General features: G+C 35.6%; 1 protein-coding gene across 1 annotated transcript in view; it reads left to right on the top strand.

The window, feature by feature from the left end:
- Nucleotides 1-1,982: 1,982 nt before the first annotated feature.
- Nucleotides 1,983-7,329, top strand: part of SPIN4 (spindlin family member 4) — a 210,203-nt gene continuing 204,856 nt past the window's right edge. Inside the window, exon 1 of the mRNA XM_063721252.1 lies at nt 1,983-2,221. The gene's annotated coding sequence lies outside the window, so the exon portion shown is untranslated. The remainder of the gene's footprint in view (nt 2,222-7,329) is intronic.

Raw genomic sequence — 7,329 nt, 5'->3', positions numbered from 1 at the left:
TGTATAAACTTGCCTGTACTCTGTACAGGTCAGAATACAGATTAATTCGACTGCTATAAAAATACTCAAAATAATACGTGACAGTCTGAGGATAATTCATCCATGGTTGGTGTGATGACTCCACGGTAACAGAGACCTAAAATCCTTTTATGTTGTTGCTCTAATGTCTAATTTAAGTACTGAACACTGTCATTATAGTGTAAATGTAGCCATAGACAATATATAAATGAATGTGTTTGTGTTCCAATAAAATTTTATTTTTGAAAATTTAAATTTAAATTTTATATAATTTGTACATGTCATGAAATATTTGTTTCTTAATTTTTTTCAACCACTTATATATGTAAAAATAATTATTTGCCCTCTGATCAAACAAAAACAGATAGTAGACAAGCTTTGGCCCTTGAGCTGTAGTTCACTGGCCCCAGCTCCAACTCTAGTAGCTCAGGTTATCATTTCCCCATCTTAGTCAGGTTGGATTACACTTTATGTTGTAAGCACACTTGTTCTAGATTTCTGAGGGGCTTACCCTTGTTTTCCAAGGACATTACAATCTTATCAGCTTCACAATAACATCATTGGACAAGATTTTCTATCTGAAATACCTTGACGAGGTCTCTGGCAGTGGTCATGTATTTGATTTACTTTAGGCTGAGACAGTAGTTCCTTGTGGGTTTACTTTTTAATTCTCCAATATTTTTTGTCTCTTATTACTAGTTTTAATCAATATTTATATAGTACTTATGTGGCGGTCATTGTTGTAAGTTTATTTAATATGTTACTTTCTCACAACAAACCTATGAAATTAGTACTATTATCTCTATTTTACCTATGGGGAAACTGAGGCACAGAAGGCTTAAATAACTTGAGCTAATAACGCAGATAATAGCAGAGCTAGGATCCAAATCTAGGCTGTGTGGATCCAGAGTCCACTCTGCCTTTCTAAACAACCTTGGTGTGTTGTTTTCTTAAATAAGAAATGTAGGAATGTTTCTGTCCAAACCCTGAAATATTTATGTCAGCCACACAGGACACCTCCTTCTTGTACAGCTAAATTAGTATCACCAGTGTTCTTGGAGACCTAGGATTCCTGATTGAGGGATTCCTATGCTGCAATGTCTGTGTCCATATTTTATTTATTTATCAAATAGGTCTTCTCATTGCCAGACATTGTTTTAAATGCCTTATACACATTGACTTGCTTAATTTAATATTTACAACAAGCAATTAACAGATGAAAAATGTCGCATAACTTTGTAAAGAGCAGAGTCAGATTCCAACCAAGTTAACGTCTTCGATCGCTATTCTTAATCTTTCTGCAGGGTCTGAGTCTCTTTATTTCTTATCAGCATGGGTTTCTCTGTTTCTTGCTTCAGGGACTTCACGACTGGTCAGTAGAAATTCTTGACCTTGGTTGGTTCTGACATGGCTGCAACATGCTCTTTCTGACAGGAATGCATAGCAGAATATCAGGTTCTAAGCCCTGTGACAATCATAGAGCACATACAGCATAGATTTTGTTTAAAAAAACTCTTTTGGTGTGTATATTCTTCTTGTTTAACGTCTGAATTGATATTTGCACACTGCTATAACCTCTCTCATGAAGCATTACCTATTTTCAAAGCTACATAAGGTGCTGTTGTAATCATACGGTTTTGTTGTATACATAATCCCGCTTTAATTATTCATCATTATTTATTTTCCTTTTGTTAGTTTAATTATAAAAACAACACATACTCATTTTAAGAATCCTAATAATACAGATCTGTGTGTTGTTGGTGAAAAGTCTCCAGTTTTTTTCATCCCCTTTCTTTATAATTTCCAGCATAATGCCATAGAAATAGACGAAACTCTCAGAGGGCTTATTCTGTATTCACTGGCCATGGTGGTTTGAGGGTTAACTTTAAGAAGCACTCTCTCCTTTTCAGCTGACTGCTACATCCGGGAGAAAAGCTCTATTGCCTGGGAAACTAAGTCACGTGAGAACCTGGGGACGCTAGGTTCCGGAACCTGACCTGAGCTGGGGCCTGTGCTTCCAGCGGGTGGTGGGGGGCCTGGTGTGCTGGCATCAAGTAAGCGGACTACCTCGGCAAAGGCTTAGGGACAAGAGACTGGCAGCCTGAACTGGCTGGGGCATCCGGAAGGCTTAGATCTTGTGGCCAAGGGTTCAGACCGTGGCGAAGTGGAGAGTGACATGCAGTTGGATGGCGGTGACTGCGTGGTAAGTTGTATTTGAACACCCGGCAGGAGACAAGAAGTGGGGATGAGCTAGGACTCATCCTCCCTTTATTGAATAATTTGCTTTTTTCCAGAGGGAAGGAAGCCAGACCAGCTAGCAGGACGCCAGGGGTAGGAGTGCGGGAATGAGAATAGGTGTCTGGAACAGGGCAGAGGGGGAGGGGGACCCTGAGGCGCAAATTCTTTTTCCTTACATGGCTTTTTCTTCTCGTTTTTCTCCTTCTGTCTCACCCTCTATGTCCCCATTATTCTTGTTCCTTCTTTTCCTGGTTACGCATTTTCATTAATCCAGAGCCTTAATTCGAATGTAAACATTTTGGCTCCTGATCCAGTTCTCCCTTAACTTTCCTGGTATTTGTGATTTCGTGTTTGGTAGCATAATAGGACGACTATAGTTAACAATAATTTATTATGTATTTCAAAATAACTAAAAAGCGGAATTGAGATGATTCTAACATAAAGAAATGATAAATGCTTGAGGTGATGGTTATACCAACTACTCTGATTTGATTATTACACATTGTATGTTCTAATCAAAATATCACATGTACCCCATAAATATGTACAACTATTATGTATCCATAATAATTAAAACTTCAAAAATGTTAACAAAATGGCAAAAAATCAGAAGAAGTTATTCAAGTATGGTGAGCAAACGTTTAAAAAGTGACTCAGCTGTACTAATAAATGCACATGGAAAAACGGAATAGCAGATTATGATTGACAAGGGGATAAAAAGATTGTTTATGCCCAGTGTTGTGCAGAGTTTGGGGACACTGGCACTCAATTACAGTATTGTTAAGTGTGTAAATTAGTATAATCATTTATTGTGGGGCTATTTGGCATATGTAACAAACTTGAAAACCTCTTAGTCTTTGACCTAGAAATTCTACCCTTAGGAATTTTTTTTCAACACAGTTACTACTGAAAATACACACAGGCATGCACATACACATATAATGTGTTAATTGCAGCATTATTTGTAATAGCACACTTTGGAAATAATCTAAATGCCCATCAATAGTAAATTGGTAAAATAAATTGTGGTATAACAATATGATTGGATAGAATACAGCCCTTTTAAATGGCACTGATTTGGTGCCTGTGAAATAAGTTACAAAATAGGCTTTCTAGTAGTAGTCATAATATTATCAAATATTTCTTTACAATATATGTGAATACATACTTCTATATGAACAGAAAAAATACTGTAGGAAATTATGAAAAAACAACTAGCAATGAAAATCTCTGGGTAGTGGTAGCATTTGTTTTTCCTCCCCTCTTCTGCTTTCCTTCTCAACGTCCTTCCCCAACTTTCTTTCTTTTTTTTCTTAAAGATCCATGTACATTTATTTCAGCATTAATTTTTATACTCCAGATACCATTTACTTTCTTTTTTAAAGTATTACATATTAAGCAATACACAAGGTTGTAAAGAAAAATTCAACTGATACCATTGTAGCCTTAGCTCAGTTTAACAAGTAAAGATTTGATCAATACAGCTGAGATCTTCTGTGTAACCTTCCTTAATTCCATTACTCCAATCATGAATTTGGTGTTTATTTTTTTTATGAATAGTTTTTTAAATTTTTTACATGTACATTTATATCTCAGAAATATATAATATTTTACTTCCTTTAAAATCTAATATAAATGGTATACTGTATATATTCTTCTCAACTTGTTTTTAGTCAAAATATGGTTGGGAGCTTTATGTTGATAACTTTTATTAACAGTTAATTTATTTTCCCTACTGTACTGTCTCTAATGTGTAACTCAACCACAATTTATTTTTCCATTTTATGAATGACCACTTTGATTGTTTCAGTTTTTAGTACATGTATTTATGTTAATGGACATTGTAATGCATTTTCATGCTCTATGAATTATTTGATGGATTACTTTGGAAAAGTTATTTCACTTTTTTTTTGAGACAAAGTCTCACTCTGTCGCCCAGGCTGAAGTGCAGTGGCACAATCTCTGCTCACTTCAACCTCTGCCTCCCGGGCTCAAGCAGTCCTCCCACCTCAGCCTCCTGAGTAGCTGGGACTACAGGCACCCACCACCATGCCCAACTAATTTTTGTTTGTTTTTGTAGAGACAGGGTTTCACCATGTTGCCAAGGCTGGTCTCAAAATTCTGAGCTCAAGTGATCCACCTGCCTTGGCCTCCCAAAGTGCTGTGATTACAGGTGTGAGCCACCATGCCAGGCCTAGCAATACTTCTATTTTATCAGTTGTAAAATGGGAATAATGGCTACCTAATTCTCAGGATATTATGAGGCATGAATGAGGAAGCTGTGTAAAGGGTTTGAAATAAATTAACTTTCAACGATTGCACTCCTTTCCCATCTTCCTGTCATAAAAGAGATGACTTTGGCCTAAACTGGAAAGCATAACTAGCATACATTATTTTTAATTTTTAAATTTTATATATACATAATAGTTGTATGTGTTTATGAGGTAAATGTGATATTTTGATACAAGCATGCAATGAATAATGATCAAATCTGGGTAACTGGGATACCCATCACCTCAATCAACTATTATTTCTTTGTGTTGGGAGCATTCCAATCTATTCTTCTGCTTATTTTGAAATGTACAATAAATCGTTGTTAACTATTAGTGGCCCTATTGTACTACTGAACACTAGACTAGATCTTCCTTCTATCTAACTGTATTTTTGTTCCCATTAACCACCTGCCTTTATCTCCCCCCACCCAACTGCAATTCCTAGCCTCTGGTAACCACCATTCTATTCATTACCTCCATAAGGTGATTTTTTTAGTTTCCATATATGAGAACATGTGACATTTGTCTCTGTTTGCCTGGCTTATTTCACTTAGCATAATGTCCTCCAGTTCCAGCTATGCTATGGTAAATGGCAGGATTCTATTATTTTTTGTGGCTCAATAATTCATTGTGTATATATGCCATATTTTCTATATCCATTCATCCACTGATGAACACCTAGGTTGATTGCATATCTTTGGTATCATAAATAGTGCTGCAATAAACCTGGGAGTGCAAAAAGTAAGGGCAAGAAATAGCCTGTACCCAATGATGTTATTTATGAGCTTTATTGTTTTGTGCAGTGAGTTGTGGTATTAGAAGAAGCTTATCTGGTTTACTACATATCTTGTTTAGTTTTCTGACCCCTTATTTTACCTTCCATGTTAGCATCAGAGAAGATATATTTCCAAAATGACAAGATACTATAGAACTAAGCTAATGAAGGACCTGTTGTGTACAATCTTTTAGTGGATGTTAGGTGATCTGATTCCCATTACTATCCCATAGCATCTTGGGTAAATTATTTCACCTCTGATCAATGATTGGTATCATTGTAGTTGTTAAGGTTCTTTTTTGTTGATGTCTTAGTTTGTTTGGGCTGCTATAATTAAGTACCACAAACTGAATAACTTATAAGGAACAGAAATTTATTTTTCACAGTTCTGGAGGTTGGGAAGTCCAAGATCAAGGTAGTGGCAGATTTGGTGTCAGGTAGATGAAGTTCCAATTAGCTCTCAGAATCAAAGGAGTGAATACTCAAGCCGGAATAGGGCACTTCTCTGTCCAAGGATGTTAGCAACAATAATTTTCTATATTTTCTTTCTAAAGTGCTGCTATTAACATGATTTCTCTCTCTGTGTCTCCAAGTTTTAAATTTCCAGTGAAGAGATTCTGATTGCCCAGCTTGAGTCACAGGTGGCTGTGAAGGCAGGTTAAATAACATAGACGTAACCATTAGGTAATCCTTATGAGCCAGGAAGCCATCCTAATTGTTGTCTAGCAGCATCTACTGTTCTACTCACCATTTTTTTTGAGATGAATATATGTCAATTTTATTACCAGATGAAATATAATAATAAATTATTTTTGAAGTAGCTTGTATGTGGTGGCACACATAGAAAATGTTTTTCTTTACTTTTTTCCTCATCTTAAAAATACATCTTTAAGGTACATAATAAACTGTTTAAAAAATTTTTAGGTTGCCAGTCACAAGGTGTCTTTTAGTAAGGTACACAATACCTTCTATGAAATATTTTTGCCAGAAAAGTTCACTCAAATCTGATCAAACCTCTACATTTAATAATTTATGGGAAATGCAAAGCACAGAATTACATGACAAATGACATCATTGAATGCAGTCATAAAAATCCAACCTGTGGGAAACTCTGCAATGCAGATATGGGTTTTTAGACAAATACACTTAAATAAAAAAAGACAGACAGGGATTGGAGTAGTCCAGAACACCTACAGATTAAAAGAGAATTAAGAAACGTATCAACCGCTTGCAATGTATAGAGCTTATCTGGATCCTGATTTAAGCAAGCATATTGTTAAAGACAGGTAAGACATTGCTGGTGCCAATGCAAGCTAGTATAATGCTTTTGAAAGCATTGCTTCTAGGTCCTCTCAGTGAACAAAGCTAGGAAATATATGCATGTATACACCCACACAGATATCCACATCTACATTTATTTTTATATCTATCCTATCTATACCTAACAAATAATACAGCTTTATCTTTTGGCTTACCAATCCCATTTCTAGAAATTTTCCCTGTAGATACACTTTCAACAATACAAAAGTGAATATGCACAGAGTTATTCAGTTAATATGCAACATTATTTATATTTGCAAAATATTGAAAACAACATAAATACCCATATACACTGTGACACATTCATACAGTGTAGTGGCATGAAGCTGTAGAAAAGAAAATGGAAGATCATTATGAGCTAATATGGAGTGATTTCTGGAACATATCATTAAATTAAAAGTGTTAAAGGCAAAAGAATATCTGTAATATGTTACCCTTCATGTGATGAAGGAGGTGTAAAAATATGCACATATATCTGCTTAATTGTGCAAAAGAAATACAGGAAGCCAGAGACTTAATGAGAGGCTTCTGGTAGTTAGTGTGTATGGGGTGCAAAGAATGAGAGAATGAGAAGGGGGTGGTAGAAATAAGGGGGAGCAACTGTTCTGTGAATATACTTTTTTGTGTAGCTGTAACACTTAGAGCCATGAGAAAGTTTCACACACCCTCCAAAAATAAACAAATAATTAAAATCAACCATGATTT

Source organism: Pongo abelii, chromosome X, assembly GCF_028885655.2.
Source record: "Pongo abelii isolate AG06213 chromosome X, NHGRI_mPonAbe1-v2.0_pri, whole genome shotgun sequence".
In the NCBI taxonomy this organism is placed as follows: Eukaryota; Metazoa; Chordata; class Mammalia; order Primates; family Hominidae; genus Pongo; species Pongo abelii.
This window is presented reverse-complemented; position numbering and strand designations above follow the sequence as displayed.